The sequence below is a fragment of the Megachile rotundata genome, unplaced genomic scaffold (assembly GCF_050947335.1).
Source record: "Megachile rotundata isolate GNS110a unplaced genomic scaffold, iyMegRotu1 scaffold0190, whole genome shotgun sequence".
Lineage (NCBI taxonomy): Eukaryota > Metazoa > Arthropoda > Insecta > Hymenoptera > Megachilidae > Megachile > Megachile rotundata.
Genome location: NW_027473487.1, coordinates 61,895 through 75,000, shown reverse-complemented (window position 1 = coordinate 75,000; position 13,106 = coordinate 61,895).

Below are 13,106 nucleotides of genomic sequence, written 5' to 3'. Positions count from 1 at the left end.
TATTACTCTTATTATTATCAATATAACTTGTATTATTTCCAATATTATGCTGCTATTATCGATAGCACGATAAGTACTGTACATATTACTCTTATTATTATACATATAACTCAAATTATTAACCATATTATGCTCCTATTATCGATAAAATGATACTAATTATACTTATTACTCTCATTATTATCAATCTAACATATGCTATTAGCCATATTATGCTCCTATTATCGATAGAACGATAATTATTGTACTTATTACTATTATTATTATCAATGTAACTCATATTATTAGCCATGTGATGCTCCTGTTATCGAGAGAACGGTAATTATTGTACTTAATATTCTTCTTGTTATCAGTCTAACATATGTTGTTAACCATAGTATGCCCCTATTATCGATTGAACGATAATTATTGTACTCATTACTCTTAATATTATCAATCAAACTTGTATTATTTCCAATATTAGGCTGCTATTATCGATAGCACGATAAGTATTGTACTTATAACTCTTATTATTGTCAATATAACTTGTATTGCTACCAATATTATGCCGCTATTATCGATGGAACGATAATTATTGTACTTAATATTCTTCTTATTATCAGTCTATCATACGTTATTAGCCATATTATGCCCCTATTATCGATAGAACGATAATTATTGTACTCATTACTCTTAATATTATCAATATAACTTGTATTATTACCAATATTATGCTGCTATTTTCGATGGAACGATAATTATTGTGCTTATTACTCTTATTATTATACATATAACTCAAATTATTAACCATATTATGCTCCTATTATCGATAAAACGATACTAATTATACTTATTACTCTCATTATTATAAATCTAACAGATGTTATTAGCCATATTATGCTCCTATGATCGATAGAACGCCAATTATTGTACTTATTACTCTTATTATTATCAATATAACTTGTATTATTACCAATATTATGCTGCTATTATCAATGGAACGATAATTATTGTACTTATTCCTCTTATTATAATCAATGTAACTGATATTATTAATCATATGATGCTCCTGTTATCGATAAAATGATACTAATTATACTTATTACTCTCATTATTATCAATCTAACATATGCTATTAGCCATATTATGCTCCTATTATCGATAGAACGATAATTATTGTACTTATTACTATTATTATTATCAATGTAACTCATATTATTAGCCATGTGATGCTCCTGTTATCGAGAGAACGGTAATTATTGTACTTAATATTCTTCTTGTTATCAGTCTAACATATGTTGTTAACCATAGTATGCCCCTATTATCGATTGAACGATAATTATTGTACTCATTACTCTTAATATTATCAATCAAACTTGTATTATTTCCAATATTAGGCTGCTATTATCGATAGCACGATAAGTATTGTACTTATAACTCTTATTATTGTCAATATAACTTGTATTGCTACCAATATTATGCCGCTATTATCGATGGAACGATAATTATTGTACTTAATATTCTTCTTATTATCAGTCTATCATACGTTATTAGCCATATTATGCCCCTATTATCGATAGAACGATAATTATTGTACTCATTACTCTTAATATTATCAATATAACTTGTATTATTACCAATATTATGCTGCTATTTTCGATGGAACGATAATTATTGTGCTTATTACTCTTATTATTATACATATAACTCAAATTATTAACCATATTATGCTCCTATTATCGATAAAACGATACTAATTATACTTATTACTCTCATTATTATAAATCTAACAGATGTTATTAGCCATTTTATGCTCCTATGATCGATAGAACGCCAATTATTGTACTTATTACTCTTATTATTATCAATGTAACTGATATTATTAACCATATGATGCTCCTGTCATCGATAGAACGATAATTATTGTACTTAATATTCTTCTTATTATCAGTCTAACATACGTTATAAGCCATATTATGCCCCTATTATCGATAGAACGAAAATTACTGTACTCATTACTCTTAATACTATCAATCAAACTTGTATTATTTCCAATATTATGCTGCTATTATCGATGGAACGAAAATTATTGTACTTATTACTCTTATTATTATCAATGTAACTGATATTATTAACCATATGATGCTCCTGTCATCGACAGAACGATAATTATTGTACATATTACTCCTATTATTATCAATCTAACTTATATTATTGGCCATATTATGCTGCTATTATCGATAGAACCATAACTATTGTACATATTACTCTCATTATTAGCAATCTAACTCATATTATTAGCCATATGATGCTCCTGTTATCGATAGAACGGTAATTACTGTACTTAATATTCTTCTTGTTATCAGTCTAACATATGTTGTTAACCATAGTACGCCCCTATTGTCGATAGAACGTTAATTATTGTACTCATTACTCTTAATACTATTAATCAAATTTGTATTATTTCCAATATTATGCTGCTATTACCGATGGAACGAAAATTATTGTACTTATTACTCTTATTATTGTCAATATAACTTGTATTACTACCAATATTATGCCGCTATTATCGATAGAACGATAATTATTGTACTCATTACTCTTAATATTATCAATATAACTTGTATTATTACCAATATTATGCTGCTATTTTCGATGGAACGATAATTATTGTGCTTATTACTCTTATTATTATACATATAACTCAAATTATTAACCATATTATGCTCCTATTATCGATAAAACGATACTAATTATACTTATTACTCTCATTATTATCAATCTAACATATGTTATTAGCCATATTATGCTCCTATGATCGATAAAACGCCAATTATTGTACTTATTACTCTTATTATTATCCATGTAACTGATATTATTACCCACATGATGCTCCTGTCATCGATAGAACGATAATTATTGTACTTAATGTTCTTCTTATTATCTGTCTAACATGTTATTAGCCATATTATGCCCCTATTATCTATAGAATGACAATTATTGTACTCATTACGCTTAATATTATCAATCAAACTTGTATTATTTCCAATATTATGCTCCTATTATCGATAGAACGATAATTATTCTACTTATTACTCTTATTATTATCAATGTAACTCGCATTATTAACCATATGATGCTCCTGTTATCGATAGAACGATAATTACTGCACCTATTACTCTTATTATTATCAATATAACTTGTATTATTACCAATATTATGCTGCCATTATCGATAGAACGATAATTATTGTACTTGTTACTCTTATTATTATCAATATAACTTGTATTATTACCAATATTATGCTGCTCTTATCGATGGAACGATAATTATTGTACTTATTACTCTTATTATTATCAATATAACTTGTATTATTACCAATATTATGCTGCTATTATCAATGGAACGATAATTATTGTACTTATTCCTCTTATTATAATCAATCTAACATATGTTATTAGCCATATTATGCTCCTATTATCGATAGAACGATAATTATTGTGCGTATTACTCTTATTATTATCAATATAACTTGTATTATTACCAATACTATGCTGCTATTATCGATAGAACGATAATTATTGTACATATTACTCCTATTATTAGCAACCTAACTCATATTATTAGCCATATGATGCTCCTCTTATCGACAGAACGATAATTATTGTACTTAATATTCTCCTTGTTATCAGTCTGACATATGTTGTTAACCATAGTATGCCCCTATTGTCGATAGAACCATAATTATTGTACTTAATATTCTTCTTATTATCAGTCTAACATATGTTATTAGCCATATTATGCCTCTATAATCTATAGAACGACAATTATTGTACTCATTACGCTTAATATTATCAATCAAACTTGTATTATTTCCAATATTATGGTGCTATTATCGATAGCACGATAAGTATTGTGCTTATTACTCTTACTATTATCAATATAACTTGTATTATTACAAATATTATGCTGCGATTATCGATAGAACGAAAATTGTTGCACTTATTTCTCTTATTATTATCAATATAACTTGTATTATTATCAATATTATGCTGCGATTATCGATAGAACTATAATTGGTGTACTTATTAGTCCCAGTTTTATCAATATAAGTTGTATTATTACCAATATTATGCTGCTATTTTCGATGGAACGATAATTATTGTACTTACTACTCTTATTATTATACATATAAGTCAAATTATTAACCATATTATGCTCCTATTATCGATAAAACGATGCTAATTATACTTATTCCTCTTATTATTATCAATCCAACATATGTTGTTAACCATAGTACGCCCCTATTGTCGATAGAACGATAATTATTGAACTTATTACTGTTTTTTTTTTTTTTATATGAGGGTTTTACGTCGCATCAACGGCTAGGTCATTAGCGACGGTTTCTGAGTTGGTTTTACATCTTGTAGACCAGATTGGTTTCTTTCAGGAAGACTATGGTATTTCTTGTGTGTTTTTCTGACGTGAGGGCGGTAGTTGAGTTGAGTTTGAGTTTCAATCGTTGGGTTCGGTATTTTTGGCACGAGTACAAGAAGTGGTCAACTGTAAGCAAGGTTCCACAGCACATGGGAGGATCTATCTTTTTTATGAGGTACTCATGTGTGAGTCTGCAATGGCCGGTTCTTAGGCGGGCAAGAACTATTCTTTCCTTCCTGGTCAGGTGTTTTTGTGGGATGTCTTCGAAAAAGTTTGAGACTATTCTGTGAATTTTGGTTGGATGGGAATTCCATATACAGTTCCATTCTTCCTGAATTTTTACTTTATAGTGGTGGATGAATTCCTGATGTGGGATTGGTGTTGGTTGGAGATCGGACTGCATGGTGGTTGCTTCTTTGGCGCTGGAGTCTGCTTGCGTGTTTCCATTTATTCCTTGGTGTGAGGGGATCCATATAATATGTGCCGTTTTCTTGGAGGAGACAAGTTCTGAGTATAGTGTTAAAGAGTTCCTGATAATACCGTTTTTATTATTTTTGGCAGTGTTTGCTATAGCACGAACTACGCTCATAGAGTCAGTGTAAATTGCGTGATTTTGGGATTTGCTGATGTATCGTATATGTTTAAGTGTATCGTGTACTGCATAGGCTTCAGCAGAAAAAATTGATGTTTGTGCGGGTAAACGTTTTTTGATGGTGCTGTCGTCTGTTACTATAGCGTACCCTACCCCCTCTTTGGTTTTGGATGCATCAGTAAAATATTTTTTACAGTGTGTATATTTTGTGTCTAGTTTTAAAAAGTTGTTCTGGTGTTCGAGACTTGAAATAGAATTCTTATTGTTTTCTGCTAGGGTTGTATCGATTTCTGGTGTTTTGATAAACCACGGGGGAATTTTGTCCTGTTTTCTTTCTAGAATGATTGTACTCTGCTGAAAGATTGCAGGGAAATTCTTTCTTAATATGACGTATAATGGTGTTGGTAGTTTTGGTTTTTTTGCATAAAGTTCGTGATATCTTTCATCAAATATGTATTTGTGTGTCGGGTTACTAGGAGTGGAAGCCATTTTAAGTGCGTACTTGATACTTAGAAATTTTCTCCTTTGTTCGAGTGGGATTTCACCAGCTTCATAGAGTATACCACTAATTGGACATGTGCGATATAATCCCATAGCTAATCTCAATGCTGTATTGTGGATGGGGTCAATCATTTTTAGGATGTGTGGTTTGGCTGAATTGTACAGAGTACATCCATAATCAATTTTTGACCTGATTAGACTTTGATATGTTCTAAGTAGGATTTCTTGATCCGCACCCCAATTTTGGCAAGCAAGTACTTTGATAATGTTTAACCTTTTTAGGCAGGCATACTTTAGTTGTTTTATATGGGGAGTCCAGGATAGTTTTCTATCGAATATTATTCCAAGGAGTCTGATATTGTCTACGAACTTGATTTCATTGTTTTCTAAGGTTAATGTCGGCGTGTTTGGGTGTGACTTCTTGGAAAATAAAATACATTTAGTTTTCTGAGGCGAAAATTTCAGACCAGATTTATTCGACCATTCTTGTAGATTGTTGATCGATGATTGCAGGATTTCTATTATGGTGTGGATATTTTTCCCACTGCATGTTAGGTTGAGGTCGTCAGCAAACAGATGAACACTTACAGGTGGAGTTATGCTACTTGTTATGTCATTTATACCGAGTAGAAATAGTGTAACGCTGAGCACCGATCCTTGGGGCACGCCGTTTTCAATTTGTATTGGGTCAGATAATATACCATTTAATCTGACTTGAATGGATCTGTTTGATAGAAAATTGATAATAAAATATAGCATGGGCCCGTTGATATTTAGTTCTAAGAGAGAATCTATAATTTTCGGTTTCCAGACCATATCATATGCTTTCTCGATGTCTAAGCATACTGTTATGAGCGACTCGTTTTTTTGGAAGGCGTCACATATACTTGTATGGATGTTGGTAAGTACGTCCGTTGTGGAGCGGTATTCTCGAAATCCATATTGGGTTGGAGACAGAAGGTTGTTACTTTCAAGGAACCATCGAAGTCTTTTATTAATAATTTTTTCGAGTAGCTTGCACATATTGTTGGTTAAAGCAATTGGGCGATACCTCTCTGGTTTGTGTTTGTCCTTTTCAGGTTTTAAGATTGGGACAACTATGGCTTTTTTCCAATCGTCAGGGAAGACTTCATGGATCCATATGCAGTTGTATATTTGGAGTAGATATCTTCTCCCAGTCTCGGGGAGGTTTTTTAGCAGTCTGTTGGGAATATTGTCTGGGCCAGGCGACGAGTCCTTTGTTAGTTGCAGGCAGTTGATTAATTCATTCATCGTTATGTCTGAGTTAATTACTGTGTCAACTGTGTTGCCATCTATACGTTGAAGCTTTTCACTTATTTCTCTTTCACGATCTTTGATTTTTTTTATGAAGGCAGCAGAATAGTTACTATTGCTGGAGTTTGATTTAAATTTCTCGGCAAGGGTATTGGCGATTCCTTTTGTGTTAGACACTGTTTGATTATGTTCCGTAATAAGGTATTGGATTCCGAAGTAAGTGTTCTTTCCATTTATTTGTTTGATTTTTTGCCACACTTGTTTCGCGGGGGTCTGGTTTGATAAAGATGACATGTATAATTTCCATGATTGTTTTTTACTTTCTTTAATTATCCTGCGAAATTTGGCTCGATGTTTCTTATACTCGATTAGATTTTCGGTAGAGGGATTCTTTTTGACTCTGTTGAAAGCGTGGTGACTCCTCTTTAGTGCATTTTCGCATTCTTTGTTCCACCAGGGGGTGTTTTTTATCGGTTTTTTATCGGTTATTGGATTTTTAACTGTGTAATGTCCGGAAGCTTCTTTTGCGGCGCTGGTGATAACTAATCCAAAGTCCCTGACCACGTCATTTATTTTGGTAGGGTTGATTGTTGGGTTGTTTATTGGTGCTAGCAATTTGTTGATCTGATTTTGGTATACTTCCCAGTCAATTTTATTCAAGTTCCATTTAGGCGTTTGAGTGGATTGACATTGTGCGGTGTTGTCTTCGTATGTTATTTTAATTGGGAAATGGTCACTATCGTGGAGGTTGTCTATTACATTCCATTCTAAATATTGAGCCAGTTTTGAATCGCAGATGGTTAAGTCTATTGCAGAGAAGGAGCCATTACTTGCATTAAAGTGAGTGGGACTACCTGTGTTTATTAGGATTATATTGGAGTCCTGTAATATTTTCTCCATTGTCTTCCCACGAGCATCTATTCTGGATGACCCCCACAAGGGGTTGTGGCTATTGAAGTCTCCGGTTATTATTACAGGTGGAGGGACTTGTTCTATTAAATTTTGGATATCTTGTGGGTGGATAGGTTGGCTATTTGGCAGGTAGACGTTACAGACATTGATTTTGTTCGGGAGATGTACGGTTGCTGCAACTGCTTCCAAGTTTGTATTTAGTGGAATTTGTGTGGCTGAATACTTGTTTGAAATTGCAATAGCTACTCCCCCGCTAGCAAAATTTGTATTTTCCCTGTTTTTGGTGAGAAGGCTATAATTTTTTAGTGAGGGGGTGAGGGAGTTCTTAAAGTTTGTTTCTTGCAAACATATAATATCTGGATTATGTTGTTTGATGATAATTTGGAGCTGTTCAAGATGCGCGAAAAACCCGTTTGCATTCCATTGAATAATTGTTTTCATGTTGTGATTTGGTGTTGATTAGTGAGTTGTGTGGGAGTAATTACTGGTTATTTAGCTTGATAAATCGCTGTCCACCTCTGATGACCAGTTGGGTGATGGTTTGTATGGGCTTCCGACCATATTCTTATATAATTTGTGTAATCTAATTTTTATTGATCGTTCCTTTAGTAAGGGATGAATTCGGATTAGCAGTTCAGCTAGGGCTGGCATATTACTGGTGTATTGTTTGGAGATTTCTTTCGGGTTGGGCGCGCCTATTGCATTTTCCAAAAACCTTTTTAGTTGGAGATAATTCAATACCAGGTTGTTTCTTTTGTCATCAATATATTCTTTTGCTGGTTCTAGCATTTTGTCAATTTGTTCCAGTGAGAAGGCAGGTGACTGAGGGCGTTTAGGTTTTTTAAAGGTTGGTTCGGGTTTTTTATAGGGTTCTTCCGTTGATTTCCAGGCTATGTCCCTGGTACCCATTTCTAGATCGCTTAATTTTACCGGATTTGTTGAAGTTTCTTCAGATGTTGTGGAGCGTGTTCTTTTGTTTCCCATTTTGTTTCGCTTTGGGTCTTATAGTTCTTCATTCATGGGTTCGCCAATTTTAGAGGTGCTCTGCGTTGATGGTTCCGTTTCTATGATGGTGTCTTTCTTAGTCTCCATTCCAGATTTAGGTATGTGTTCGGTGTCTGAGGGGGACGGGGGTAAGTTTATGTTAGTATGTGTACTGGCGGTTGCTGTGTTTACGCATTGACTTGCGATATGCCCTTCTTGTTGGCATTTGAAACATGTTTGTGTCTCAGTTGTGTTGGGTACACCAACACAGCGTAGCTTTATCCACTGTTTGATAACACTATATATGGCACCCGTCTGCGGTACGGAGAGACAACACGTGTGATCGCGTCGAATAACCGAACAAGACTCACTTATTACTCTTATTGTTTTCAATCTAACTCGAATTTTTAGCTATATTATGCTGCTAGTATTGATAGAACAATATTTATTATACCTATTACTCTTATCACTTTTAATCTAACTTAAATTATTAGCCATATTATGCTGCTACTATCGATAGAACGATAATTATTATACTTATTACTCTTATTATTTTCAATCTAGCTCAAATTATTATGCATATAATGCTGCTACTATCGATAGAACAATAACTATTATATATATTACACTTATTATTTTCAATCTAACTTAAATTGTTAGCCATATTATGCTGCTAGTATCGATAGAACGATAATTATTAAACTTATGACTCTTATCAGTTTCAATCTAACTCAAATTATTAGCCATATTATGCTGCTAGTATCGATAGAACGATAATTATTAAACTTATTACTCTTATCATTTTCAATCTAACTCAAATTATTAGCCATATTATGCTGCTATTATCGATAGAACGATAATTATTAAACTTTTAACTCTTATAATTTTCAATCTAACTTAAATTGTTATCCATATTATGCTGCTAGTATCGATAGAACGAAAATTATTATACTTGTTGCTCTTATTATTTTCAATCTACCTCTAATTATTTGGCTTATTATGCTGCTACTATCGATAGAACGATAATTATTATACTTATTACTCTTAATATTTTCAATCTAACTCAAATTATTAGGCATATTATGCTGCTGTTATCGATAGAACGATAATTTTATACATATTATTCTTATTCTGTTCAATCTAACTCAAAATATTAGCCATATTATGCTGCTAGTATCGATAGAACGATAATTATTATACTTATTACTCTTATTGTTTTCAATCTAACTCGAATTTTTAGCTATATTATGCAGCTAGTTTCGACAGAACAATATTTATTATACCTATTACTCTTATCACTTTTAATCTAACTTAAATTATTAGCCATATTATGCTGCTACTATCGATAGAACGATAATTATTAAACTTATTACTCTTATTATTTTCAACCTAACGCAAATTATTAGCCATATTATGCTGCTAGTATCGATAGAACGATAATTATTATACTTATTACTGTTTTTATTTTCAATCTAACTCAAACTATTAGGCATATTATGCTGCTAGTAGCGATAGAACGATAATTATTAAACATATTATTCTTATCATTTTCAATCTAACTCAAATTATTAGCCATATTATGCTGCTATTATCGATAGAACGATAATTATTAAACTTACTAATCTTATCGTTTTCAATCTAACTCAAATTTTTAGCCATATTATGCTGCTAGTATCGATAGAAGGATAATTATTATACTTGTTACTCTTATTATTTTCAATCTAAATCAAATTGTTAGGCATATTATGCTGCTAGTATCGATAGACGATAATTATTAAACTTATTACTCTTATCGTTTTCAATCTAACTCAAATTATTAGCCATATTGTGCTGCTATTATCGATAGAACGATAATTATTAAACTTTATACTCTTATAATTTACAATCTAACTGAAATTGTTATCCATATTATGCTGCTAGTATGGATAGAACGATAATTATTATACTCGTTGCTCTTATTATTTTCAATCTAACTCAAATTATTAGGCATATTATGCTGCTGTTATCGATAGAACGATAATTTTATACATATTATTCTTATTCTGTTCAATCTAACTCAAAATGTTAGCCATATTATGCTGCTAGTATCGATAGAATGATAATTATTATACTTATTACTCTTCTTGTTTTCAATCTAACTCGAATTTTTAGCTATATTATGCTTCTAGTATCGATAGAACAATATTTATTATACCTATTACCCTTATCACTTTTAATCTAACTTAAATTATTAGCCATATTATGCTGCTACTATCGATAGAACGATAATTATTATACTTATTACTCTTATTATTTTGAATCTAGCTCAAATTATTATGCATATAATGCTGCTACTATCGATAGAACAATAATTATTATATATATTACACTTAATATTTTCAATCTAACTTAAATTGTTAGCCATATTATGCTGCTAGTATCGATAGAACGATAATTATTAAACTTATGACTCTTATCAGTTTCAATCTAACTCAAATTATTAGCCATATTATGCTGCTAGTATCGATAGAACGATAATTATTAAACTTATTACTCTTATCATTTTCAATCTAACTCAAATTATTAGCCATATTATGCTGCTATTATCGATAGAACGATAATTATTAAACTTTTAACTCTTATAATTTTCAATCTAACTTAAATTGTTATCCATATTATGCTGCTAGTATCGATAGAACGAAAATTATTATACTTGTTGCTCTTATTATTTTCAATCTACCTCTAATTATTTGGCTTATTATGCTGCTACTATCGATAGAACGATAATTATTAAACTTATGACTCTTATCATTTTCAATCTAACTCAAATTATTAGCCATATTGTGCTGCTATTATCGATAGAACGATAATTATTAAACTTTATACTCTTATAATTTACAATCTAACTGAAATTGTTATCCATATTATGCTGCTAGTATGGATAGAACGATAATTATTATACTCGTTGCTCTTATTATTTTCAATCTAACTCAAATTATTAGGCATATTATGCTGCTGTTATCGATAGAACGATAATTTTATACATATTATTCTTATTATGTTCAATCTAACTCAAAATGTTAGCCATATTATGCTGCTAGTATCGATAGAATGATAATTATTATACTTATTACTCTTCTTGTTTTCAATCTAACTCGAATTTTTAGCTATATTATGCTTCTAGTATCGATAGAACAATATTTATTATACCTATTACCCTTATCACTTTAAATCTAACTTAACTTATTAGCCATATTATGCTGCTACTATCGATAGAACGATAATTATTATACTTATTAGTCTTATTATTTTGAATCTAGCTCAAATTATTATGCATATAATGCTGCTACTATCGATAGAACAATAATTATTATATATATTACACTTATTATTTTCAATCTAACTTAAATTGTTAGCCATATTATGCTGCTAGTATCGATAGAACGATAATTATTAAACTTATGACTCTTATCATTTTCAATCTAACTCAAATTATTAGCCATATTATGCTGCTATTATCGATAGAACGATAATTATTAAACTTTTAACTCTTATAATTTTCAATCTAACTTAAATTGTTATCCATATTATGCTGCTAGTATCGATAGAACGAAAATTATTATACTTGTTGCTCTTATTATTTTCAATCTACCTCTAATTATTTGGCTTATTATGCTGCTACTATCGATAGATCGATAATTATTAAACTTATGACTCTTATCATTTTCAATCTAACTCAAATTATTAGGCATATTATGCTGCTACTATCGATAGAACGATAATTATTATACTTACTACTCTTACTATTTTCAATCTAACTTAAGTTATTAACAATATTATGGTGCTGTTATCGATAGAACGATAACTATTAGACATAATAGTGTTACTACTATCAATCTAACTTAAATTATTAGCCATATTATGCTGCTACTATCGATAGAACGATAATTATTAAACTTATTACTCTTATTATTTTCAACCTAACGCAAATTATTAGCCATATTATGCTGCTATTATCGATAGAACGATAATTATTAAACTTTATACTCTTATAATTTTCAATCTAACTTAAATTGTTATCCATATTATGCTGCTAGTATTGATAGAACGATAATTATTATACTTGTTGCTCCTACTATTTTCAGTCTAACTGAAATTATTTGGCTTATTATGCTGCTACCATCGATAGAACGATAATTATTATACTTATTACTCTTAATATTTTCAATCTAACTCAAATTATTAGGCATAGTATGCTGCTGTTATCGATAGAACGATAATTTTATACATATTATTCTTATTCTGTTCAATCTAACTCAAAATATTAGCCATATTATGCTGCTAGTATCGATAGAACGATAATTATTATACTTATTACTCTTATTGTTTTCAATCTAACTCGAATTTTTGGCTATATTATGCTGCTAGTATCGATAGAACAATATTT